Source organism: Panthera onca, chromosome B2 (assembly GCF_046562875.1).
Source record: "Panthera onca isolate mPanOnc1 chromosome B2, mPanOnc1 haplotype 2, whole genome shotgun sequence".
Classification (NCBI taxonomy): Eukaryota; Metazoa; Chordata; class Mammalia; order Carnivora; family Felidae; genus Panthera; species Panthera onca.
This window is the reverse complement of record NC_138343.1, coordinates 131,923,185-131,951,130: the sequence shown is the minus strand read 5'-3', so window position 1 is coordinate 131,951,130 and position 27,946 is coordinate 131,923,185. Positions and strand designations below refer to the sequence as shown.

General features: G+C 41.3%; 1 long non-coding RNA gene across 13 annotated transcripts in view; it reads left to right on the top strand.

Moving 5' to 3' along the window:
* The window catches only part of LOC132667733 (uncharacterized), a 197,515-nt gene that overhangs the window by 23,515 nt on the left and 146,054 nt on the right, over positions 1-27,946 (top strand). For all 13 annotated transcript variants that reach the window (XR_013555804.2, XR_013555799.2, XR_013555802.2 and 10 more), the window contains one exon: positions 19,757-19,899. This is a non-coding gene — a long non-coding RNA (uncharacterized LOC132667733). The remainder of the gene's footprint in view (positions 1-19,756; positions 19,900-27,946) is intronic.

Sequence of the window (27,946 nt, the reverse complement as noted above, 5' to 3'; positions counted from 1 at the left end):
GGGATTTGATTAATCAGATAAATTATATTCCAATAAACCCTGATTTTTATGTTATTTTTTTAAATGTTTATTTAGTTTTGAGAGCGAGAGGAAGCACACACGAAAGACAGAGAGAGAGAGGGAGACAGGGGATCCAGAGCAGGCTCCGAGCTAACAGCAAAGAACCCAACCCCGGGCTCAAACACACAAACCGTGAGCCCAAGTCGGATGCTTAACTAACTGAGTCACCAGGCGCCCCTTTGATGCACTGATTTTTAAAGCAATCATCCTTCCTAATGCAGTTTTAAAATGTAATGCCCATCATATTTCCTGGCGCCTCAATAACAAAGGCTGCTGAAACCCCGGGGGCCGGAGGAGGACACCTTGTAGGACTTCTGGGTCACCCTGATGGACATGGTGGAGGCCGGTGTGGAGGCTGGAGTGGAGGCGAGTAGGCTGAACCTACCTGAGGTTCGAGAAGAAGCCAAGAAGCTGCTTCTATGGTCGATGCACTGATTTTTAAAGCAATCACCCTTCCTAATGCAGTTTTAAAATGTAATGCCCATCATATTTCCTGGGGCTGCAATAACAAAGTACGAGAGATCGGGTGGTTTAAAACAATATAAATGTATTCTCTCACACACAGTACTGGAGGCTGGTAGTCTGCAATCAAGTTGTCAGCAGGGCCATCCTCTCTCTGCAGGCTATAGGGAAAAATCCTTCCTTGCTTTTTCCAGCTTCTCATGGTCCCCTGCAATCCTCAGTATTCCTTGCCTACAGCTGCACCATTCCAACCTCTGTGCCTGTCTTCACTTCTTCACAGGGCCTTATTCCCTGTGTCTGTGTGTCCTTACCCCTTCTGGGGACACCAGCCATTGAATCTGGGGCCCACCCTAATCCCGTGTGGCTTTACCTTAACTAAGGACATCTGCAAAGAACTTATTTTCAAGTAAAGGTCACAATCTGAGGCTCCATGTGGACATGAGTTCTTGGGGGGGGGGGGGGCAGGGATAGCAGGAGAAACTAATCAACCCACTACAGGATGTTATTTCATGTCAGGCATTGACTCAGCACTCAAGGCACAATGATGAGCAAAAACCAACATGGTTCCTGTTCTCTTAGATACTATAGTCTAGCATGAAATTAGGTGTGGATCAAGCAGTGTTTTCAAGAGCACCAATGTATGGAAGGGCATGTGCTCTTTGAGAGCATGAATCAGGAGAAATTGATCATGCCAGGAAGTTGGAAAAGCCTTCTTGGATACTGAGGTTTGAGCTAAAATATTAAAGATGAGTGGAGAGAGGTAAGTAGGTTAGAAGTGGAGAGAAGAGAGAAGAGTGTTCCAGACAAGAGGGAATGGCAGGTGTAAATGACTTCTGGTGGGAAGGAGCACATTGCAAGAGGTAAAATACAGCCCTGCAGTTGGTATTTCTCACACCAAGCACTAAAAATCAGAATATGCCCAGACTGTGATCTCTAAATGTAACATACAGCCAAAACCAGATAGAGGAACCTGGAAAAATGTCTGAATCCTGGTTTAGAGTAGGAAATATACTAGATTTTTATCTTGTTCTACCAAAGAGTAAGGAAAGAACAGACTACTGGGATTCTGTCAAAAGGGTTTGGGAGCCATCTTGAAGAGGCTTGTACTGGCCAAAATATTGATTGTACTGGGATAATTTGAGCATCAATCAGAAATTATTGGAAGGGGCTGAAACACATCACTTTAAAACTTAGGACTACCAAGTGATACTAAACAACTCACTTTTTAAAAAATTTTTTTTTAACGTTTATTTATTTTTGAGACAGAGAGAGACAGAGCATGGACAGGGGAGGGGCAGAGAGAGAGGGAGACACAGAATCTGAAACAGGCTCCAGGCTCTGAGTGGTCAGCACAGAGCCCGATGCGGGGCTTGAACTCACGGACCACAAGATCATGACCTGAGCCGAAGTTAGACGCTTAACCGACCGAGCCACCCAGGTGCCCCAACAACTCACTTTTTAAACTTTGGTGGCTGTGAGGGAACCAACCTATTTTCTGAAAACTGGTAAATAAGATGAAAGAATCAAGCATTTATTTCTATTGTGTGAATGTGTTGTCTTCAGGATAAACACAGAACTGATAAAGATTCAGTTTGTAGAGGTATGTCAGCTAATAGATGACAAAGGAATGAGAACATATTACCATATTTTGAACCCCTCATGAAGCAACAGTATTTCATCATTGATTCACAGCTGTCTAAAAGAGAGCTGAATTGTAGGTACCTCTATGAGTATTCTACTCCATAGCTGAATCTGAGTTAAATTAGGCTTCTAGATCTAACTACAATATCAGGAACATGTTAAATGACATGATACAGACGCAGTCAGCAAAATCTTAGAATATGCTGAATTCTTCAGGAATAGATTATGTAGTTTCTTTTTTTTTATTTCATTTAAAAATTTTTTTAATTTATTTTTTTAAATTTACATCCAAATTAGTTACCATATAGTGCAACAATGATTTCAGGGGTAGATTCCTTAATGCCCTTTACCCATTTCGTCCATGCCCCCTCCCACAACCCCTCCAGTAACCCTCAGTTCTCCAAATTTAAGAGTCTCTTATGTTTTTATATTATTTTTTGTTTCCCTTCCCTTATGTTCATCTGTTTTGTCTCTTAAAGTCCTCATATGAGTGAAGTCATATGCTTTTTGTCTTTCTCTGACTGACTGATTTCGCTTAGCATAATACCCTCCAGTTCTATCCACGTAGTTGCAAATGGAAAGATTTCATTTTTTCTGATTGCCAAGTAATACTCCATTGTATGTATACACCACATCCTCTTTATCCATTCATCCATCGATGGACGTTTGGGCTCTTTCCATACTTTGGCTATTGTTGGTAGTGCTGCTACAAACATTGAGGTGCATATGTCCCTTTGAAACAGCACACCTGTATCCCTTGGATAAATACCTAGTAGTGCAATTGCTGGGCCGTAGGGTAGTTCTATTTTTAATTTTTTGAGGAACCTCCATCCTGTTTTCCAGAGTGGCTGCATCAGTTTGCAATCCCACCAGCAGTGCAAAAGATATCCTTTTTCTCTGCATCCTCGCCAACATCTGCTGTTGCCCGAATTGTTAATGTTAGCCATTCTGATAGGTGTGAGGTGGTATCTCATTGTGGTTTTGATTTGTATTTCCCTGCTGATGAGTGATGTTGAGCATTTTTTCATGTGTCGGTTGGCCATCTGGATATCTTCTTTGGAAAAGTGTCTATTCATGTCTTCTGCCCATTTCCTCACTGGATTATTTGTTTTTTGGGTGTTGAATTCGGTAAGTTCTTTATGGATTGTGGATACTAACCCTTTATCTGATATATCGTTTGCAAATATCTTCTCCCATTCTGTCAGTTGTCTTTTAGTTTTGCCGATTGTTTTCCTTCACTGTGCAGAAGCTTTTTATTTTGATGAGGTCCCAGTAGTTCATTTTTGCTTTTGTTTCCCTTGCCTCTGGCGACATGTTGAGTAAGAAGTTGCTGCAGCCAAGGTCAAAGGGATTTTTGCCTGCTTTCTCCTCGAGGATTTTGATGGCCTCCTGTCTTACATTGAGGTCTTTCATCCATTTTGAGTTTACTTTGTGTATGGTGTAAGAAATTGGTCCCGGATCATTCTTCTGCATGTCGCGGTCCAGTTTTCCCATCACCACTTGCTGAAGAGACTGTCTTTATTCCAGCGGATATTCTTTCCTGCTTTGTCAAAGATGAGTTGGCCATACATTTGTGGGTCCATTTCTGGGTTCTGTATTCTGTTCCATTGATCTGAGTGTCTGTTCTTGCACCAGTACCATACTGTCTTGATGATTACAGCTTTGTAGTATAGCTTGAAGTCTCAGATTGTGATGCCTCCTGCTTTGGTTTTCTTTTTCAAGATTGCTTTGGCTATTTGGGGTCTTTTCTGGTTCCATACAAATTTTAGAATTATTTGTTCTAGTTCTGTGAAGAATTCTGGTGATATTTTGATAGGGATTGCATTGAATATGTAGATTGCTTGCGTAGTATCGACACTTTAACAATATTTGTTCTTCCTATCCAGGAGCATGGAATCTTTTTCCATTTTTTTGTGTCTTCTTCAATTTATTTCAGAATTTTTCTGTATTTTTCAGTGTATAGATTTTTCACCTCTTTGGTTAGATCTATTGTTAGGTATTTTATGGTTTTTGGTTCAATTTTAAATATGATTGATTCCTTGATTTCTCTTTCTGTTGCTTCATTGTTGGTGAATAGGAACACAACGAATTTCTTTGCATTGATTTTATATCCTGAACTTTGCTGAATTCATGAATCGGTTCCAGCAGTTTTTTGGTGGAATCTTTTGGGTTTTCCACATAGAGTATCATGTCATCTGCGGAGAGTGAAAGTTTGACCTCCTCCTGGCTGAATTGAATACCTCTAGTTTCTTTAATAAATGAATTGCCAGGAGAAAAATGAGGGAAGAGGTCTCTATCAATTAAAAGAGACAAAGGACCTAACAAACAAATGCTGGATGTGGATGTTATTTGGATCCACATCCAAACCAACCCAATGGTAAAAACAAAAACCAAACATGTATTATGCAATCAGAGAAATTCAAACACAGTCTGGATATCTGATGGCATTAGAGAATATCACTTTCTTTTGGGAGGCAAGGATACTGTCATTTTGATTATGTTTAAAAAAGAGTTCTTGCTTTTTTTAGATGCATACTGAAACATTTATGAATGAAATAATACAATAGCAAGGATTTGCTTCAAAATATTCCCACTGTTATAGAGAAGGAAAGAAACAGATGGTAAAATAGATAAAACAAGCAAAGCCCTGAGTTGAAGAGTTTTGGAACTGGGTGACGGGTGTACAGGGAAATCATATTCCACTTTTATTGATATTCTGTACTCCTGTCAATGAAAAGTAAAAGAGACGGAAAAAAATTAGGAAATAGAAAAGAACACTCTGTGAATTCCTGCTTCTTTTTTATGTCATTGTGTTTTTTTGTACTTCACTCTGGATAGTGCTGGTTTCCTCTAGAATGGTCACCAAAGTAACAACTCTGTTGTATCTCCACGCAGGGAACATGCTAGATTTATTGAATCAGGATCCCTTGCGGTTGTCTAAGTGTTGAGTTACCAAGTACCACAGGAAACTGGGAAAGAAGCTGTGTACATTTTCCTTTCCTTCCCGCCCCCCCCCCCCCCCACAACTTACATGTTTTCTAAAGGAAAGATAAACCCAGGAGAGGATGTGAATAGCATACTTAAAAATACAGGCCATATTTCTTTTTTCCCTGAACACAGCAAGTTTAAGCTAAAAACTAACTTAGCAATTTAAACAATGACTACTTCATTTTTTAAAATAGTTTATACTGTATAGACACTACTTTTGAGTGAAATATCAGTGCTTGTTTAAGAAGGTTGCTTTTATCATTTTTGAATGTTCTTTTTTTCTGAAAAAACAAAAACAAAAACAAAAACACTCGACTTGAAACTTCAGTCAAGCTGGGGTTGGGGTGTTTATGCTTAAATCACTTGACATCCTTTCACACTGTCAGATGACTGTAAGAAGTTAAATTTGTTGTTGTTTTAGAGACTATCAGGGGGCTCCTGGAGTAGAGCATGAAGACTCTCCATCTCAGGGTTCTGAGTTCAAGTCCCACATTGGGCATATAGCCTACTTAAAAAAACAACAACAATACAGTCTATCAGAAATGTATTTTGGTGAAAAAAACATTTTATGGATTATCTATACTACTGAAGGTACAGGAGAGGATATGGTGAGAATCTCTATAAATCCTCAGTATTACAATGTATTAAGCATATGTGACAATCATACAAATAAACAAAATCACAAACTTTTAATCAACACATATTATCAATAAATATGACTTAATACAATACAACTTATAGAAATCAGTCAAGGAAATAAATATGTTGACAACACCTAAATGTATTTCTAGCTTGAAACTTTCTGTTGAGCTCTAAAATGACAAATTGACTTCTGGATATTTCCACCTGTATGACCTTCCCACAAACAACTAAAAGAATCAATAAGCTTAATTGAGTTCAATTCAACATTCATTTATGGATCCCCTTTCAGTAGATGTGTTAGAAGCTGGGGACACAGAGATAACTAAGATCCAGCCTCTGATTCAAAGAGGTCACACACACGTACAACCACCAGAATTAATTCTTCACCAAAACTTTTGCTCTTTTCTGAGTTCCGTGTCTTGGTGGATGGCAACATGCAGTCCCCACAGCTAGAAACATTTCAATAGTTTCTGGCACATTTTCCCTCACAACCGCCACAAAATGGCATTCAGTCCATTTTCTAAGTCTTTCCGATTTACGTTTCGAGATTCTCCGATTCTGTACCTTCCATGACAGTCCCGTTGCTACCAAGTAGTTTTACACTTTGTCATCTTTCTCTTGGACTATTGTAACAGCCTCCTAACTGGTTTCTCTGCTTCCAAATTGTCCCCTCTCTTCCCTGTCCACCTGTCCTCTTTCGCCACCAGACTTGCTTCTTGAAAACAAAGATCGAATCACATTACTCTCTTGTTTTCAAACCTTTTCTAAATACATTGCACACCTTTGTAGGCTTCCAGACTTTCTGCAGGGGCCACACACAAAGCCTACAGAGGACAAGCAGGTGGCACAGGGAGAGAAGACCGTGCAGATGCTGCACCCTATCTGAAAGAGGCACAGCTCCTTTGCTCCGGCCCTGTGGGAATGCTGGAGGGCTGGGTCCTGTTTTGCCAAAGCTTTTACTTTTTTTGTTTTGTTTCTGTCAGAAGCTAGCAATCCTGATTTTTATTGAAGTCCCTTGGTTTTGAGATAATTGGCTCATATTTTGAACTCACCTTGTAAGACCGCTTATATTTGGGTCATTTTGTGAACTCTGCTTTTTTTCTTTGAACATCTCATCGTTATTCGTATGGCCAACTCCTGTTCATTTGTTAGGACACAGACCAAATGTCCCTAACTGTGAATCCTTCTCTAATCCTAGTCAGAATTAATAGCTCACTGGTCTAAATTTCCATAAACTTTAACTGAACTTGAATTTAATAGTAAAAAGAAAAAAAAAGTATACCATGCTTGATTTCTACGATAGATTATTTAACACAGTGAGAGTTTACTGGGGAAAAGGTCTATGTCAATGTCAGAAGAAAAGAGAAACTTGATTTTCTCCTTCTATTCAGAAGTTATAATCTAACAAACCAAAACTTCATAATAAATAATTTTTGAAAAACAAGAGTTTGAAACAGAGGAAAGAGTGAATCTGTTTTAAACACCCCTTTCTCCATCAAAGGCACTGCAATGAAAGATAATATGTAAGAGGAGAAAGCAAAGAGATATAGCTGGACTTTTAAGCCAGATGGACATCTCCATCCAGCAGAATTAGCATAGAATGGGGGGCAGGGTGGAAGGCACCTAGACTGGTCTCCTGGTTCCCAGTGGGGATTACAGCTCCTGCTGAGTAGAGGAGGCCAAATGCGTTCAGTTCCACATGGGAAGCCACAGCCAGACTCGCTACTCTGGTGGGTAAAGGAGGAGCAAATACAGATATTTCAGGCGTACAAAGACATGTAATAAACAAGAGTTTATTGTGTCAATGACTCAGCAAAAAATTAGCAAAAGCAGTAGGTTAAGGAAAAGTGAACCCAGTGGTTAGGCATATGGGCTATAAAACACAATGAGCACAGAAACTGATAAAAATATGTTGGTTGACTTGAGTATTTAATATAAAAGTCTCTCTCTCTCTCTCTCTCTCTCTCTCTCTCTCTCAAAATAAATAAATAAATTAATTAATTAATAAAATTTAAAAAATAATATTTGGGGGAACAAAAAATTCACCTTTACATTATGCAGAATAGAGAGGAAACTACCATAAAAATTACAAAGCATTTAGAAAGAAACTACAGCATTTCCTACCTATTTACTGTGTGTAGCAGAAATGCAGCTATCAACTCGCCTGTCATCACCTGGCTTTCGGGTTGGGTGAAGAATCAACCCAGGAGCTCTGTACCCAGGAGAGACTCAAAACAATTCAGAAAGATTAAAAACGTAGACAAGGAAATAGGGGATAAATGCTAAGCAACAAGATGGAGTTATGATACACGCATCAGTCCATCAGGGCAAAAATGCTCAATGAGAAAAGGAAATGTACTTTAAGAATAATAAAGGGTCCAAATCCACAAGTAGATGCGACCGTTTTGACCTTCATCAATAAATACCCGAATGAGAAACAAAACCTGATCCTTGGCCTGGCCGCCACCATGCCGTGTGCACACCCTGTGCCACCATCAGAGAAAGAAGTACTTTCCGAGTTAAAATGTGAAAAACCGTGAATGCTTGTGTCCCCTCCAGAAATAAAGCCTCATGGCTCTTTGCTGTAAAAGTTGCTGACTCTCTGAGAGCAATGCTATCTCTGACATCTGAAGATAAGCAGCAATTCTTGCAGAGGGGATGATCATTTGAGGGAAAATGGATCCCCACTGTCAGTGGGGTTAACGAACAGACAAATTGTGGTGTTTTTTAATCTTTTAAATACTGGCTAAAACCTTTATTCAAGAAATCTCTCGAAGCCTGGGCTCCACTACAAATACTGTTTTACTGTTCAAGTTTCTCTTTACTACAACACCAAGGTATATCCAGAATAAAAAGCAGGAAATGTAACAGAAACACATTTGGACAGAAATGGACAGATGCGTTCAGAAATGGGAGGGTGATGGTAACATTAACTCTCCCTTTTGGACCCCTGACTCTCTGAGGAGGCACAAGTGAAAAAACTGTATAACATTTGAAAACTATGATTGTATTCATACCCAAAAAACAGAACGTAATTTTCTTACTCATTAACTTTGTCACTGTCGATTACCCATGAAGAAAGATGAAATCAGTGCACTTAAACTACCTTCTGCCACTCACTCCCCATTTGGTTTGTATTACTATTGTTAAATTGATAATATTCATAACATTTTCCTGCAGAAACATTCTCTCGTACATTTGGTTATTTACTGCTATCACTAATGCCTTTATCACCGATTCCCTAGGCCTCTCTTACTTGGCTACCGCACAGTTTTGTTTTGTTTTGCTTTGTTTTGTTTTGAGAGAGAGCGCGAGTAGGCAAGAGTGCAAGTGAGGGGCAGAGAGAGAGAGAGGGGGAGAGAATCCCAAAGCAGGGCTCCAGCTCATCTGATATGGGGCTTCCGCTCATGAACTGTGAGACCATGACCTGAGCCAAAGTCAGATGCTTAACCCACTGAGCCACACAGGCACCCCCCAGTTTTCTTCTCTTAAAGACGCTCTTGTGAGTTTTCTCCCCCCACCCCCAGTTCTCCAGTATTTGGAAGTACCTGTGTGTGGCTGTGCAGTGCCATTGTTTAGGTCTGTAGGTGGACCTCTTAGGTTTGAATTCTAGTCTTTGCCACTCACGATGTGATGTTGAGCAAGTAACCTCTCACGTTTCCTCCTTAAACGAGGGACCTCCATATGTGCTCTTTATTCTATTTGTTGGCCCCACTGCAATCCACCCCAGCTCCTCTCTGGGCCCTGCTCTGCCTCATTCTCTTCCCCCAGGAGGCTGACTACTGCTCTGTCCATCATCTGGGCTGCCTGACCATTGGCTTCCAGTTACATTGGGCCAAGGGGAAGGGCATGCAGGAAATCAGGCGGCAGGGGTGGGAAAGGGCGAGTTGGGTATTTCTTCCTTTCTTCCTCCCTACTGCACCCCTTGTGAGGACAGTCCCTGGAGGTGGCCACTCCTAGCTCCAGCTCTCACTGAACTCTGACGACACTGCGTTCTCCTCTTCTCCATCCTGAGAGTGGGAATGATGTTCTGCTCGGTTTTCGGCACATCTTGCCAGATCTTGTTGTTCCTTAACCTTGACTAAGGTTAGCCTTCAACCTTTAATCGTTAACTAACTTTTAACTTGTTCTTTTGCTTGACCGTTCTAAGAAGTTTTTTTTATTTTGTAATGTGTAATTAATTAATTTACGTAGAGGGCGTGTGAGTGAGCATGTGCTTGAGCTAGTGGGGGAGGCGCAGAGAGAAAGGGAGAGAGAGAGTCCCAAGCGACTCCATGCTGTCTGCGCAGAGCCCTACACGGGGCTCTACCTCAGCAACTGTGAGATCTTGATCCGAGCCCAAAACAAGAGTCTGATGTGCAACCAACCTGAGCCACCTAGGTGCCTCCTAAGCAGTTTTTGTATTAGTCTCTTCATCTGAAGTGTGTTGCCTGCCGGGATCCTGACTGATCCAGTCCTTAGGACTCTCTTAAAGATACAACTCTCAGACTGACTTGCTAACCGTCATTTTGTGGCTAACCTCCGTGCCTGGGGCCACAGGGCACACGCAATAGATGGCATGCTGTGGCATCACGATTACATTACTCTTCATAGGGGTGTGAGCTGGAGAGGCAGCGAGGGCAAGGCTTTGGAAGATAACCAGGCTGTTGTACTCCCTGATATTATGACAAGGATGATGACAAATCTTTTGGGGAGTGTTGCCGGACTCTGAGTGTGCCAGAGAGTATAAAAATAGATTACCTTCAAGACAAAAGTGGAGAACCAGAAAGGTTCTATGGAGGCTTCGAAAGAATTCCTTCCTAATCGCTTCTCGGCCTTCCGGCTAAGATCAAGTGTAGAAGAATTCCTTCCGGCCTATAGCTGCAGAGCCAAAATGAAGAAGGATCAGACCTAAAACTGAACTGCTTGGTTGCCAAATTACAACTCTGGTTAAGCCTGAGTCTCTTTTGCTAAGATCAGAACACTGGCTGGGAAGGAAGAGATTCTCAAGTAGGGACATTCGTGCAGAAGGCATTTGAATCTTCAAATCATCCGGAACCTCCCTTGTTGCGATTTCAAATAGTCCCTCCTCTCCTGTCTCAGGAAATCACCCTTTTCTTTCCCTGAGAACTTGGAATGATATTTCCTGAGGCTGTTGCCTTACCTGGGGGATGCCTTTTCTAATAGACCCGACCATAACGCCTCCAAGCCCGAAAGGAGAATTAAACCACCGCCCGGCACAGGGGGGAACTGTGCATTCACGTGGGGGGTGGAAGACATGGTAAATAGGCCAAAGGAACTACAGGTGCTTTTTACTGCTTCTAGATGGGCCAGAACCCAGGAAGTAGTACATAACAGAATAGATCCTATTAGATCAGGATTTCCAAATTTTGACTTGAAGGCCAGTGGCCCACCCCTGTTTTTAGATGACATGCAAACTAAGAATGGTTGTTACGTTTCTAAATGGTTGGAAAAGAAAGTATTTTATGTCACATGGAAATGATATAAAATTCAAATTCCAGCGTCCATAAGTAAAGCTTTACTTCAGTGTCCATAAATAAAGGGATGCAGCCATGCCCTTTATCTTTGGGTGCTTTTGCACTGCAAGGTGAGTACTCATGACAGAAACTGGCTCTCACAGCTAAAAATTATTTACAGTCTGTCTCTTGAAAGAAAAAAAGTTTGCTGATCCGTGTTCCCTATCCTTGAGATAATAGTTTCAAGTGTCACCATTAAATTGGAATCCTAGTTGGGCGCCTGGGTGGCGCAGTCGGTTAAGCATCCGACTTCAGCCAGGTCACGATCTCGCGGTCCGTGAGTTCGAGCCCCGTGTCAGGCTCTGGGCTGATGGCTCGGAGCCTGGAGCCTGTTTCCGATTCTGTGTCTCCCTCTCTCTCTGCCCCTCCCCCGTTCATGCTCTGTCTCTCTTTGTCCCAAAAATAAATAAAAAACGTTGAAAAAAAAATTAAAAAAAAAATAAATTGGAATCCTAGTTAAAAAAACTTTTTTTTAATGTTTATTTTTGAGAGAGAGAGAGAGAGAGAGAGAGAGAGACAGAGCACTAGTGGTGGAGGGGCAGAGAGAGAGGAAGACACAGAATCTGAAGCAGGCTCTGGCCGGGCTCTGAGCTGTCAGTGCAGAGCCTGACACAGGGCTAGAACCCATGAGCCCTGAGATCATGACTTGAGCTGAAGTCAGAAGTTTAACTGACTGAGCCACCCAGGTGCCTTGGGATCCTAGCTTTATTATTTTTTTTAATTTATTTCTTTTATTTCTTTTTTTTTTAATATATGAAGTTTATTGTCAAATTGTTTTCCATACAACACCCAGTGCTCATCCCAAAAGGTGCCCTCCTCAATACCCATCACCCACCCTCCCCTCCCTCCCACCCCTCATCAACCCTCAGTTTGTTCTCAGTTTTTAACAGTCTCTTATGCTTTGGCTCTCTCCCACTCTAACCTCTTTTTTTTTTTTTTTCCTTCCCCTCCCCCATGGGTTTCTGTTAAGTTTCTCAGGATCCCCATAAAAGTGAAACCATATGGTATCTGTCTTTTTCTGTATGGCTTGTTTCACTTAGCATCACACTCTCCAGTTCCATCCATGTTGCTACAAAGGGCCATATTTCATTCTTTCTCATTGCCACGTAGTACTCCATTGTGTATATAAACCACAATTTCTTTATCCATTCGTCAGTTGATGGACATTTAGGCTCTTTCCATAATTTGGCTATTGTTGAGAGTGCTGCTAGAAACATTGGGGTACAAGTGCCCCTATGCATCAGTACTCCTGTATCCCTTGGGTAAATTCCTAGCAGTGCTACTGCTGGGTCATAGGGTAGGTCTATTTTTAATTTTTTGAGGAACCTCCACACTGTTTTCCAGAGCGGCTGTACCAGTTTGCATTCCCACCAACAGTGCAAGAGGGTTCCCATTTCTCCACATCCTCGCGAGCATCTATAGTCTCCTGATTTGTTCATTTTGGCCACTCTGACTGGCGTGAGGTGATATCTGAGTGTGGTCTTGATTTGTATTTCCCTGATGAGGAGTGACATTGAGCATCTTTTCATGTGCCTGTTGGCCATCCGGATGTCTTCTTTAAGAAGTGTCTATTCATGTTTTCTGCCCATTTCTTTACTGGATTATTTGTTTTTCGGGTGTGGAGTTTGGTGAGCCCTTTATAGATTTTGGATACTAGCCCTTTGTCTGATATGTCATTTGCAAATATCTTTTCCCATTCCGTTGGTTGCCTTTTAGTTTTGCTGGTTGTTTCCTTTGCAGTGTAGAAGCTTTTTATCTTCATAAGGTCCCAGTAGTTCATTTTTGCTTTTAATTCCCTTGCCTTTGGGGATGTGTCAAGTAAGAAATTGCTATGGCTGAGGTCAGAGAGGTCTTTTCCTGCTTTCTCCTCCAGGGTTTTGATGGTTTCCTGTCTCACATTCAGGTCCTTTATCCATTTTGAGTTTATTTTTGTGAATGGTGTGAGAAAGTGGTCTAGTTTCAATCTTCTGCACGTTGCTGTCCAGTTCTCCCAGCACCATTTGTTAAAGAGACTGTCTTTTTTCCAATGGATATTGTTTCCTGCTTTGTCAAAGATTAGTTGGTCATACGTTTGTGGGTCTAGTTCTGGGGTTTCTATTCTATTCCATTGGTCTATGTGTCTGTTTTTGTGCCAATACCAAGCTGTCTTGATGATTACAGCTTTGTAGTAGAGGCTAAAGTCTGGGAATGTGATGCCTCCTGCTTTGGTCTTCTTCTTCAAAATTACTTGGGCTATTCGGGGCCTTTTGTGGTTCCATATGGATTTTAGGATTGCTTGTTCTAGCTTCGAGAAGAATGCTGGTGCAATTTTGATTGGGATTGCATTGAATGTGTAGATAGCTTTGGGTAGTATTGACATTTTGACAATATTTATTCTTCCAACCCATGAGCATGGAGTGTTTTTCCATTTCTTTGTATCTTCTTCAATTTCCTTCATAAGCTTTCTGTAGTTTTGAGCATACAGATCTTTTACATCTTTGGTTAGATTTATTCCTAGGTATTTTATGCTTCTTGGTACAATTGTAAATGAGATCAGTTTCTTTATTTTCTTTCTGTTGCTTCATTATTAGTGTATAAGAATGCAACTGATTTCTGTACATTGATTTTGTATCCTGCAACTTTGCTAAATTCATGTTTCAGTTCTAGCAGACTTCTGGTGGAGTCTATCGGATTTTCCATGTATAATATCATGTCATCTGCAAAAAGTGAAAGCTTAACTTCATCTTTGCCAATTTTGATGCCTTTGATTTCCTTTTGTGGTCTGATTGCTGATGAACTTCCAACACTATGTTAAGCAACAGAGGTGAGAGTGGACATCCCTGTCGTGTTCCTGATCTCAGGGAAAAAGCTCTCAGTTTTTCCCCATTGAGGATGATGTTAGCTGTGGGCTTTTCATAAATGGCTCTTATGATCTCTAAGTATGTTCCTTCTATCCCGACTTTCTCGAGGGTTTTTATTAAGAAAGGATGCTGAATTTTGTCAAATGCTTTTTCTGCATCGATTGACAGGATCATATGGTTCTTCTCTTTTCTTTTATTAATGTGATGTATCACGTTGATTGATTTGCGAATGTTGAACCAGCCCTGCATCCCAGGAATGAATCCCACTTGATCATGGTGAATAATTCTTTTTATATGCTGTTGAATTCGATTTGCTAGTATCTTATTGAGAATTTTTGCATCCGTATTCATCAGGGATATTGGCCTGTAGTTCTCTTTTTTTACTGGGTCTCTGTTGGTTTAGGAATCAAAGTAATACTGGCTTCATAGAATGACTCTGGAAGTTTTCCTTCCCTTTCTATTTTTTGGAATAGCTTGAGAAGGATAGGTATTATCTCTGCTTTAAATGTCTGGTAGAACTCCCCTGGGAAGCCATCTGGTCCTGGACTCTTATTTGTTGGGAGATTTTTGATGATTGATTCAATTTCTTCACTGGTTATGGGTCTGTTCAAGCTTTCTATTTCCTCCTGATTGAGTTTTGGAAGTGTGTGGGTGTTTAGGAATTTGTCCATTTCTTCCAGGTTGTCCAGTTTGTTGGCATATAATTTTTCATAGTATTCCCTGATAATTGCTTGTATCTCTGAGGGATTGGTTGTAATAATTCCATTTTCATTCATGATTTTATCTATTTGGGTCATCTCCCTTTTCTTTTTGAGAAGCCTGGCTAGAGGTTTATCAATTTTGTTTATTTTTTCAAAAAACCAACTCTTGGTTTCGTTGATCTGCTCTACAGTTTTTTTAGATTCTATATTGTTTATTTCTGCTCTGATCTTTATTATTTCTCTTCTTCTGCTGGATATAGGCTGTCTTTGCTGTTCTGCTTCTATTTCCTTTAGGTGTGCTGTTAGATTTTGTATTTGGGATTTTTCTTGTTTCTTGAGATAGGCCTGGATTGCAATGTATTTTCCTCTCAGGACTGCCTTCGCTGCATCCCAAAGCATTTGGATTGTTGTATTTTCATTTTCGTTTGTTTCCATATATTTTTTAATTTCTTCTCTAATTGCCTGGTTGACCCATTCATTCTTTAGTAGGGTGTTCTTTAACCTCCATGCTTTTGGAGGTTTTCCAGACTTTTCCTGTGGTTGATTTCAAGCTTCATAGCATTGTGGTCCGAAAGTATGCATGGTATGATTTCAATTCTTGTACACTTATGAAGGGCTGTTTTGTGACTCAGTATGTGAGCTATCTTGGAGAATGTTCCATGTGCACTCGAGAAGAAAGTATATTCTGTTGGTTTGGGATGCAGAGTTCTAAATATATCTGTCAAGTCCATCTGATCCAATGTATCATTCAGGGCCCTTGTTTCTTTATTGACCATGTGTCTAGATGATCTATTCATTTCTGTAAGTGGAGTGCTAAAGTCCCCTGCAATTACCACATTCTTATCAATAAGGTTGCTTATGTTTGTGAGTAATTGTTTTATATATTTGGGGGCTCCTGTAGTCAGCGCAAAGACATTTATATTTGTTAGCTCTTCCTGATGGATAGACCCTGTGATTATTATACAATGCCCTTCTTCATCTCTTGTTACAGCCTTTAATTTAAAGTCCAGTTTGTCTGATATAAGTATGGCTACTCCAGCTTTCTTTTGACTTCCAGTAGCATGATAAATAGTTCTCCATCCCCTCACTCTCAATCTGAAGGTGTCCTCAGGTCTAAAATGAGTCTCTTGTAGACAGCAAATAGATGGGTCTTGTTTTTTTTATCCATTTTGATACCCTATGTCTTTTGGTTGGCGCATTTAGTCCATTTACATTCAGGGTTATTATAGAAAGATATGGGTTTAGAGTCATTGTGATGTCCATAGGTTTCATGCTTGTAGCAATGTCTCTGGTACTTTGTCTCACAGGATCCCCCTTAGGATCTCTTGTAGGGCTGGTTTAGTGGTGACGAATTCCTTCAGTGTTTGTTTGGGAAGACCTTTATCTCTCTTTCTATTCTAAATGACAAACTTGCTGGATAAAGTATTCTCAGCTGCATATTTTTTTCTGTTCATCACATTGAAGATCTCCTGCCATTTCTTTTTGGCCTGCCAAGTTTCAGTAGAGAGATCAGTCACGAGTCTTATAGGTCTCCCTTTGTATGTTAGAGCACGTTTATCTCTAGCTGCTTTGAGAATTTTCTCTTTATCCTTATATTTTGCCAGTTTCACTATGATATGTGGTGTGGAAGATCGATTCAAGTTACATCTGAAGGGAGTTCTCTGTGTCTCTTGGGTTTCAATGCCTTTTTCCTCCCCAGATCCGGGAAGTTCTCAGCTATCATTTCTTCAAGTACACCTTCAGCACCTTTCCCTCTCTTCCTCCTCTGGAATACCGATTATGTGTAGATTATTTCTCTTTAGTACATCACTTAGTTCTCTAATTTTCCCCTCATACTCTTGGATTTTTTAATCTTTTTCTCAGCTTCTTCTTTTTCCATAATTTTATCTTCTAGTTCACCTATTCTCTCCTCTGCCTCTTCAATCCAAGCCGTAGTTGTCTCCATTTTATTTTGCAGTTCATTGATAGCCTCCTGGCTGTTCCTTAGTCCCTTGATCTCTGTAGCAAGAGATTCTCTGCTGTCCTCTATACTGTTTTCAAGCCCAGTGATTAATTTTATGACTCTTATTCTAAATTCACTTTCTGTTATATTGTTTAAATCATTTTTGATCAGTTCGTTAGATGTTGTTATTTCCTGGACGTTTTTCTGAGGGGAATTCTTCCATTTGGTCATTTTGGATAGTCCCTGGAATGGTGCAGGACTGCGGGGCACTTCCCCTGTGCTGTCTTGAATAAGATGCGTTGGTGGGCGGGGCCGCAGTCAGACCTGATGTCTGCCCTCAGCCCACCGCTGGGGCCACAGTCAGACTGGTGTGTGCCTTCTCTTCCCCTCTCCTAGGGGCGGGATTCACTGTGGGGTGGCGTGGCCCGTCTGGGCTATTTGCACACTGCCAGGCTTGTGGTGCTGGGGATCTGGAGTATTAGCTGGGGTGGGTAGGCAAGGTGCACAGGGGCGGAAGGGGCAGGCTCAGCTCCCTTTTCCTTCAGAGATCCGCTTCCGGAGGGGCCCTGCGGCACCGGGAGGGAGTCAGTCCTGCCGGAGGGATGGATCCGCAGAAGCACAGCGTTGGGTGTTTGCGCGGTGCCAGCAAGTTCCCTGGCAGGAACTGGCTCCCTTTGGGATTTTGGCTGGGGGATGGGCGAGGGAGATGGCGCTGGCGAGCGCCTTTGTTCCCCGCCACGCTGAGCTCTGCTCTGTCATCCGGCGCTCAACAACTCTCCCTCCCGTGGACCTCCAGCCCTCCCGCTCTCCGAGCAGAGCTGTTAACTTATAACCTTCCAGATGTCAAGTTCCGCTTGCTGTCGGAACACACTCCGTCTGGCCCCTCCGCTTTTGCCAGCCAGACTCTGGGGCTCCGCTTGGCCGGCGAGCGGCCCCTCCGCCCCGGCTCCCTCCCGCCAGTCCGTGGAGCACGCACCGCCTCGCCGCCCTTCCTACCCTCTTCCGTGGGCCTCTCGTCTGCACTTGGCTCCGGAGACTCCGTTCTGCTAATCCTCTGGCGGTTTTCTGGGTTATTTAGGCAGGTGCAGGTGGAATCTAAGTGATCAGCAGGACGCGCGGTGAGCCCAGCGTCCTCCTACGCCGCCATCTTCCCAGGATCCCGGGATCCTAGCTTTAATGGGAATGATGAGGTCCTGGCTAGGCAGAGGCCAAGTGGTGGTCCTTAACCATTAGAAAAAATAGGCACAATTTCTATCATAGGTAGAGTCAGAATGGCCAACTGCTTTGACTTGTTGGAATCTGTGGTAGTAGTGAGTTGATTGTGGGTTACAGGAATGAAATGAATGTGTATTCCGCCGAGATATTGACTGAGATACAGAACCTTGTGGGTATAAACGTGATTACACACTCCACAATGAGAACTCACAGGCTATCATCAATTCTAGAGGTAAGTCAATTCAGAACTAGAGGGGTAACTGAGGAGAAGCTGGGTCCCTGTGATGTGTTCTGTGGAAAATCACATAGCCACGGATGTAAACTGTAAATCTTTAAGTGTTTCCCACAGGCCATTTATAGGGTGATTGTGCATTGGGGCCGTGGGGAAAGGGTATTTTCCAGACCTTCCATATAAGATACTCTGGGTTGAGGTTGATCATTAAATACCCATTATGCCATTGTGACCCACCCACCAGTCAGTGCGGGGGCAATGGAGTTGTATAGATGGCATCATTCTTAAACAAGTTACTATTATGAAAAACTTCAAACCTGTTACAAAAAAATTTCAGACACATAGAGGTATAGAGAATGGTTATAGTGAAGTCCTCATCCTCTACTCTAACAATTATTAATATATTGTTTTGTCTAACCATACTAACACATTCCCCCATGTATGGGAGAGTTCTAAAAAGAATTTCCAGACATCACATTATCTATAAACACTTTATTATGTACCTCTAACAGATAAGGAATATTCATTCGTTTGTTTGTTTGTTTGTTTGTTTGTTTGTTTATTTATAATCTCTACACTCAATGTGGTGCTCGAACTTACAACCCTGAGATCAAGAGTTGCATGCTCTTCCAGTGGAGCCAACCAGATGCCCAGGACTTTTTCTTTTTAACGTAATTGCAATATCATGAACACATTGAAAGAAATAACTATAGTTTCCTTTTTAAAAAATTTTTTTAAATGTATTTTATTAAACATTTTTTTAATGTTTATTTATTTTTGAGAGAGATAGATAGAGCATAAGCCTTGGGGGGGGGGGCAGACAGAGAGAGAGGGAGACACAGAATCTGAAGCAGGCTCCAGGCTCTTAGCTGTCAGCACAGAGCCAGATGCAGGGCTCAAACTCACGGACCGTGAGATCATTCCTTAAGCCAAAGTCAGATGTGTAACCAACTGAGATGCTCAGGTGCCCCAACAATAGTTTCTTAATATTATCTACTGCACAGCCCACGTTTGAATTTCCCCAAGTGCATCAAAAAATGACTTTTTTGATGATTTGGTTGAATCAGTACCTAAATAAATTCCTGATATATCTCAAGCGTCTTTAATCTATAACAGTTCCCTCTCCCTACTCTTTATGATATTTGGTGAAGAAACTGGGTCATTGGTCTTGTAGACTTTCATTTATTCCAAAAGTTTCCAGTCTCCCTCTCAGTACCCTCACCAAGTCAAAATGATAAACTAAAAGCTGTGCAACATTTCTGAAAGTAATTGTGGAGATTAGGGCCATATTTTTTATTTAACTTACTTATGTCATTGACCCAAAGGCTAGGTCGATCTTGGAGAATGACCATGAGTTGTCATAAACTTAAATAGTGACACCATTATAGCTGCTCTTCAGATATGCTATCTTTCTTGGAGTAAATCAGGAAAGTCTTGCCCCTTGTTTGTAGCTACTGACCTATCAAAAAAATTCCTATCTCCAATAGTAAAATCTAAAGCATTTTTTATTTTTACAGAGGGCCCAGAGTAACCTCTTAATAGACCAGGTCGACTCTCCTGCTCTTTGTCGTAATGTACTAGAGGCACCTTGCTCGTCTTGATGTCCTGCGGAAAATTACACCGATCCATTGCATTGATGACATTTTGATAATCAGATCTGGTGAGTAAAAAATAGCCAATGACTTATGTATCTTAGTAAGACTTTTGTGTGTCTGTGGGTGGGAGATAAACCCGACAAAAATTCAAGGTTTTACTATATTGGTTAGTTGCTAGAATTCTAATGTTCTGATGTTTATCTGTATATTGCTTCTAAAGAGAAAGTCAAGTTATTATAGCTTGAACTGCACACCGCAATTTTGGGATTTTGGGTGGGCCTTTTTGGATTTTGGAGGCCCTATAAACCACCGTTGTGTATGTTACTCTGTTTCATTTACTGACTTGCTTAAAAGGCTGTTATTTTTTTTTTCAATGAGGCTGTTGTTTTTGAGAGGAGACCTAAAGAGAGCTCTATAGAAGCTTCGCACAGTGGTGGGAGCTGCCTTACCACTTGCACTTAATGATTCTTGTTGTGTATATGGCCTTCAGTAAAGCCTCAATAGGAGGATCATTGTGTATTGGCTTTCCCACCCTAGGATTTCAGAGGAAACTCTGACCTTTCCTTCTGTCAAGACTCTCTGTGTGATAAGCAGTTTCCGCTTTGCTATGGGGTCCTTAGAAAGACAGGATAGCTGGGGCGCCTGGGTGGCTCAGTCGGTTAAGCATCTGACTTCGGCTCAGGTCACGATCTCGTGGTCCGTGAGTTCAAGCCCCGCGTTGGGCTCTGTGCTGACAGCTCAGAGCCTGGAGCCCGTTTCAGATTCTGTGTCTCCCTCTCTCTCTGACCCTCCCCCATTCATGCTCTGTCTCTCTCTGTCTCAAAAATAAATAAACGCTAAAAAAAAAATTAAAAAAAAAAAAAAAAAGGATAGCTGACCATGAGATACCAAGGGACCGTGAAATTTGAGAAGCTCATTATTGTCTGGCGTTTTCTGATCTACCATATCCTAAACTGCATAGAAACGATCCATTGTTACGAAAAGTGGGTCTAGGTTGGAGCAGCTCCAAAGGGTGCTAGTAACTTTGATGAAAAGGTGGCTCAGATTCTCATGGTACCATTTTCTTCTCACCACCTTTCCTTCATCTCATACATACGGCCTCTTGGGGAGTTGCCTATGACCAATGAACAGAAGAGGAAACATTGAAAGCCTGGTTGACATGTGAGTGCGTCTAATACACCGGCACCAGCTGGTAGCAGAGAGTTAACGTATTTGTACAGATTTGGTTAAGAGTGCCTCTCTGGTCACTGGTGAAGGGGAACTTCCTTAGGGGCAGAGCTTTCACAGTACATCTGGTGCTCTTCTGCCCTTAGAAAAGAAGGTGGTCTGAAGTATAGATGGGCATGGGGTCACAGGCCTGCTAGCAGATTAGCTGACTCCTCAGGGTCTTAGACAAACTGGCAGGTTCATGACAAGAAAGTCTTAGAAAAAGGGAATGTCCCTCCCGAGCCGGCTGTCAGTAATGAGGTGGCAGGATGTCCTGTGCTGTAGATGTCAGCCTTTTACCAGCCATAGTAGTTGCTTAAAAGACTCATTTACAGAGGTGCCTGGGTGGCTCAGTAGATTGGGTGTCTGACTTCAGCTCAGGTCATGATCTCACGGTTCGTGAGTTCAAGCCCCACATCGGGCTGTCTGCTATCAGCACAGTGCCCACTTCAAACGCTCTGCTCCCCTCTCTCTCTGCCCCTCCCCTGCTCCTGGTCTCTCTCTCTCTCCAAATAAATAACCATTAAAAAAAAAAGACTCATCTACAAAGTGGGCATGCATGGCATGAGGGACGAAGTTATGCGTAGGCTTAACAGCATAGACTCTCTCTTAACAAGGCTAATCAGACTGTTGCTATTGCTGAGTGGTCAACCTGTCTGCAGCACAGGCCAACACTTTGCCCTCAACATGGCTTCTTCTTCAGCAGAATCAGTCCGCCACCCAGTGATAAATCAAATATGTTGATTGAGGCTATCCTTACAGGACTAACGTTCTGGTTGCAGATTTGGTTCCCTTCACACGTTTCTTCTGTCAGTACTCCCATCTACTATTGAGAGATCCACAAAACGGCATGTTGTTCCTTACAACATCATCTGTCACCAAGAAACTCATTTCATAGTGAAAGAAGTATGGCAATAAGTTCACGCCCATGAGATTCATTGGTCTCCCACTTACTCATGATCTAAAAGCAGGTGGACTGATAGAACAGCAGAACTGATAGAAAGGTATAAAATCTGAGTTACAGTGTCAGCCTGAAGACAGTGCTTTGTGATGTTTTAGTGCTCTCCTGCAGGAAGTACGCTTTATTTCAGTATTGTTTTTATTCTTCCCTTACAGTCAGGATATATAATCTGGGAACCCAGAAGTGGAGTTATGAGTGACTCTTCTCACTATTGCACCTGAGAATCTAGAATTTCTCCTTCTCATTTCTGCAACTTTGGTCTTAGTGAGTTGGGACTCCTATTGCCTAAGGGATGGGTGTTTCCATCAGGTTATACAGTTTTGTTGAAGTAAATTAGAGAGAATGCCCCGAAGGCCATTTTAGGCTCTCTGAGGCACTGAAGCAGCAGGCCATGATGCCTAATCCCTATTACCAAAGGGAAACTGGGTTATTGTTTTACATGGAGGGTAGGGAGGGCCTGGTCTGAAAGGTAGTCACTGGGCCACCTCTAGCATTTATCACTACCTGGCATACTACATATTCGTTTATTGTCCCTTCTAAACTGTAAGTTCCATGAATATGGGGGCTCCACCCACCTTGTTCACTGCTGGATCCCTGGCTCCTATAGTTTAGTAGTTGCTTAATAAACACTTGCTGCGTCAATGGATGTGCACCGGTGATTCCGTCAACAGAGTTAAACTTTTAGACCCTGGAGTCTGGGTTTTTACCTAGGTTCTGTTACTTTTACCTTCTGACCTAGGTGAATTTGTGAGCTGAAACTTCCTCTACATTAGTTTTCTCACTGGTTCAGGGACTACCACTACAAGTCTGAATCTCTTCATAATCTAAAAGGCTCTGAAAGCCCTAAGTTTTTGTATGTTTGCCATAAATTTATTTAGAGGCACAACTTGACCTGATTTGAATTGATATGAGCTACCTATAGGTTTTTTTTTTTTAAAATTTTTTTTTTAACGTTTATTTATTTTTGAGACAGAGAGAGACAGAGCATGAACAGGGGAGAGGCAGAGAGAGAGGGAGACACAGAATCAGAAGCAGGCTCCAGGCTCTGAGCCATCGGCCCAGAGCCCGACGCAGGGCTCGAACTCACGGACCGTGAGATGGTGACCTGAGCTGAAGTCGGATGCTTAACCGACAGAGCCACCCAGGCGCCCCCCTATAGGTTTTATTGTCCCAATTAGTGTGAATATTCATAGATTTAATTGGAAATTTTAACATGTTTACAGCGTGCTTCTGTGGGACCCGTGGTTTTTATGTCTTTGATGGCACATACACCTTCATCCCTTTCTAAAATCTGAAAAATAATCTGAGTTTCAAGACACATTTGGCTTTGGGGTTTTTGATTATGGAATTACGTACCAAGAGTAGTACCTACCTTATTAGGCTGTTGTGTAGATTCAGTGAATTAATATATGTGAAGTGGTTAGTGCCTGCCACACAGTGAGCAATAAATGTTAACTGTCACTGATGTTTAAGACCCATGGTTTTCTCTGACATTGTGCTGGTGGGATCCCTTAAACTCCTTTCACATCATAGTTGAGACTGGTTTGTATCTTCACTCTGGGTAATGTGTATTGTGCTTCTTTTCTGTGTCGGAGGGACGGGAGAGGAGGACAGCTCATTTGGATTGTGGGAAGCTACTTTTTGTGAGTCTGGTTTATGCTTCTGCTTTTGTCACTCCAGTTTGATCCAAAGCCCTGCCCAGAGTCTACTAGAACTATGTGAGCTGATGTCTGAGGCCTGGAGAGATAACAAACATGGGGTGAATTCTGGAAATTATTCCTCACCTGGAGATAAGCTTCACCTTCTTTACTGCTTCTTCCCAACTACTGTTCATATGGCTGAACTAAGATCAGACCTGTGGGCTGGACTTACAACCTCATCATCTGCGGGGAAGGAGGGGTTCAACACCCAGGGTTCTTTGTGCCTTTTTCACCCTGGGCCTTTAGCACTTTCTATGAGCTTGTTTTACTTCTCTTCTGTTCATATTTCTTGTTTTGTTTTGTTTTGTTTTTGGTGTTCTGTTTTGCTGGATGCATATATTTTGTTGGATATAATTAGCTCTAGGTCACCGTGAATAGCCTGTCTTTTCTTTGCAGTTTTGTTTTGAGCAGGAAAAAAAAACTCAACAAGATACAAAATAGACAATGAGCTCTGGAGATTTTTTTTTTCCTGCTTCTGGGGGAACACAGGTAGATTTTTACGTTTTCTTTCTTTGGACTTTCCACAACTTTTATCTTCTTCCTACACTGGAAGTATTCTTTTTATATGTATATTTAACTTTTTCTTCTTTCTCCCTCTTCCTTTTTTCCCTTCACTATTAGTAGATACACTACTTCCTGGAATAATCTCTCTCTCCACCTCCTCCCCCTCTTCAGCTTATGCTTTTCACAGAGTAGGCATAAGGCTGTGTCTCTTCTTATGTTTGATTGCTACTGGTTTAGTTTTTTTAGGTCTTGTTTTACTTAAAATTTGTAAATTTATTTAGTTGTGGTGGGAGAGAATCTGTGATAGTGTCACTCTGCCAACTTACTCTGAAAATCTCATCAACTACATGATCTTTTATAGTATAAAGGTATGTTGTCCTCTAGGGCAGTTTGTAGGAATTAATGGGTCAGGATAACTAGACATATGGTAGTTAAATCTTTGTGTGCAGAAGGGAGTCGGAAGATGCCCGCAGAGCTGAGCTCTTCTAAGTGCCACAGTGAATGATTTCCATCAATTCAGGAGCACTGATTGCATACATTCTCATTGTTTTCTCCTCTTTTCTGCTGGATACAGCAGATAAAAATCCTAATGACTGGGCTGCTCAGAGAATCATTTTACTTTTTTTATTTTTATTCTTTTAAATTTTATAATATTTTCTTTCATTTATTTGCAAAACTTTTATTTAATTTAGTTTTCAAATTTACATCCAAGTTAGTTAGCATATAGTGCAACAATGATATCAGGAGTAGGTTCCTTAATGCCCCTTACTCATTTAGCCCATCCCCTCTTTCACAACCCTTCCAGCAACCCTCTGTTTGTTCTCCGTATTTATGAGTCTCTTATGTTTTTGTCCCCCTCCCTGTTTTTATATTATTTTATTTATTTATTTATTTAAAAAAAAATTTTTTTTCAACGTTTTTTATTTATTTTTGGGACAGAGAGAGACAGAGCATGAACGGGGGAGGGGCAGAGAGAGAGGGAGACACAGAATGGGAAACAGGCTCCAGGCTCCGAGCCATCAGCCCAGAGCCTGACGCGGGGCTCGAACTCACGGACCGCGAGATCGTGATCTGGCTGAAGTCGGACGCTTAACCAACTGCGCCACCCAGGCGCCCCTGTTTTTATATTATTTTTGTTTCCCTTCCTTTATGTTCATCTGTTTTGTCTCTTAAAGTCCTCATATGAGTGAAGTCATATGCTTTTTGTCTTTCTCTGACTGCCTAATTTCACTTAACATAATACCCTTCAGTTCCATCCGTGTAGTTGCAAATGGCAAGATTTCATTCTTTTTGATTGCTGAGTAATATTCCACCATATATATTTGTGTGTGTGTGTGTGTGTGTGTCTTCTTCTTTATCCATTCATCCGTTGATGAACATCTGGGCTCTTTCCATCCTTTGGCTATTGTTGATAGTGCTGGTACAAACATTGAGGTGCATATGTCCCTTTGAAACAGCACACCTGTATCCCTTGGATAAATACCTAGTAGTGCAATTGCTGGGCCGTAGGGTAGTTCTATTTTTAATTTTTTGAGGAACCTCCATCCTGTTTTCCAGAGTGGCTGCATCAGTTTGCAATCCCACCAGCCGTGCAAAAGATATCCTTTTTCTCTGCATCCTCGCCAACATCTGTTGTTGCCCGAATTGTTAACGTTAGCCATTCTGATAGGTGTGAGGTGGTATCTCATTGTGGTTTTGATTTGTATTTCCCTGCTGATGAGTGATGTTGAGCATTTTTTCATGTGTCGGTTGGCCATCTGGATATCTTCTTTGGAAAAGTGTCTATTCATGTTTTCTGCCCATTTCCTCACTGAATTAGTTGTTTTTTGGGTGTTGAGTTTGGTAAGTTCTTTATAGATTGTGGATACTAACCCTTTATCTGATATGTCATTTGCAAATATCTTCTCCCATTCTGTCGGTTGTCTTTTAGTTTTGCCGATTGTTTCCTTCGCTGTGCAGAAGCTTTTTATTTTGATGAGGTCCCAGTAGTTCATTTTTGCTTTTGTTTCCCTTGCCTCTGGCGACGTGTTGAGTAAGAAGTTGCTGCAGCCAAGGTCAAAGGGGTTTTTGCCTGCTTTCTCCTCGAGGATTTTGATGGCCTCCTGTCTTACATTGAGGTCTTTCATCCATTTTGAGTTTACTTTTGTGTATGGTGTAAGAAAGTGGTCCAGGTTTATTCTTCTGCATGTCGCAGTCCAGTTTTCCCAGAACCATTTTTGAAGAGACTTTCTTTATTCCATTTGATACTCTTTCTGCTTTGTCAAAGATGAGTTGGCCATGTATTTGTGGGTTCATTTCTGGGTTCTCTATTCTGTTCCGTTGATCTGAGTGTCTGTTCTTGTGCTGGTACCATACTGTCTTGATGATTACAGCTTTGTAGTATAGTTTGAAGCCCATCAGAAAATCATTTTAATTCTTCATGTCAGTATCCATGTATAACATAGCCTGAAAGGACTGCCTACTTTAAAACATACATTCTACACATCATTCATTATACACGTTTTTGAGCACTTACTGTGAATCAGACACCTACAGATAGAGCAGAAAAATGAAAGAAACCGGAATTGCTGCCTTCATCCTGCTTCCAGCCTGTTGGAGGGAAACAGACAATAGACAACATGAGTACATTATGTCGCTTATTAGAAGATGTAAGAGCTATAGAGAAAAGCAAATCGAGGAAAACCAATAGAACTGGAAGCAGAGAGAGGGTTATGATTTTCCCTCTTTGAGGCAGGCCTCACAGGGAAGGTGACATCTGAGAAAAGATTTGAATGATATGAGGAAGCAAGTCCTGTGTATTTCTGGGGGGAAGAAGATTCCAGGCAGAGGGAACAGCAAGATAACACCCCCCCCCCATTTTTCCTCCTCTTTTCTGCTGGAGATAGCATATAAAAGTGTTTTAATGAGTGGGTCGCTCTGAAAATTGTTCCAGTTCTCCATTTCCTATCTATGTAATATATAGCCTAAAGGGGCTGCATACTTTAAAGCAATTATTAACACTTGTAATAAAATTTAAGTATTCCTTTCGGCTATAAGAGTCAGTATGCATGCGTGAGCAACTGTCAATAAATATATGTTCTGATAAAGTTAAGTGGGTGCTTGTTCTTTGAGTTAGCACATAGAGGTGACCAGTTACAAAGCCAAAGAAGGCCTGAGTGGCCATTGGTGGAGATATGCATCCAAGAGTTACGGAAAATCTGCTGAATTCTTTCAAGGAAAAATTTCTTCCCTGTTTCTATTTGTGTCTTGTTCCCTCTTTTAATACTCAAATAGCGGTCTGGGTTTGAATTGTGATTTCCTCTCTAATCTCTGCACTGATCTCTACTTCATGAAGCAGAGAGACGTGATCTAAAAGGCAACAAACTTCTATTTCAGTGAGCTAGATGTTTTTATCAGGTAATTTCAATCTGAAAGTAAATTGTTCTCTGGAGATTATGTCCTTATTGCTGGTAGGGATTTTTTTTTTTTTTTTTTTCGAGAAAGGATTTAACAAATAACTTCCAACATATGCTTAGTTGTATTTGAGAAAGACATAATAAAACAGTCTTTGGGATTTAGAACAATGATCTAAAAATAGCTGAGACTGTATTCCCATTTGGAAAAAAAATCGCTATGCAATGATTTTTTTTTTCTTCTCATTCTGAGCATTGCATAAAGCAAAGCCAATTCACAACAACTAAAGTATATTCTTAAAGAGAAATCTCAAGTCATTTTCAGCTCAGGCCTCTGGAGACCTCATTA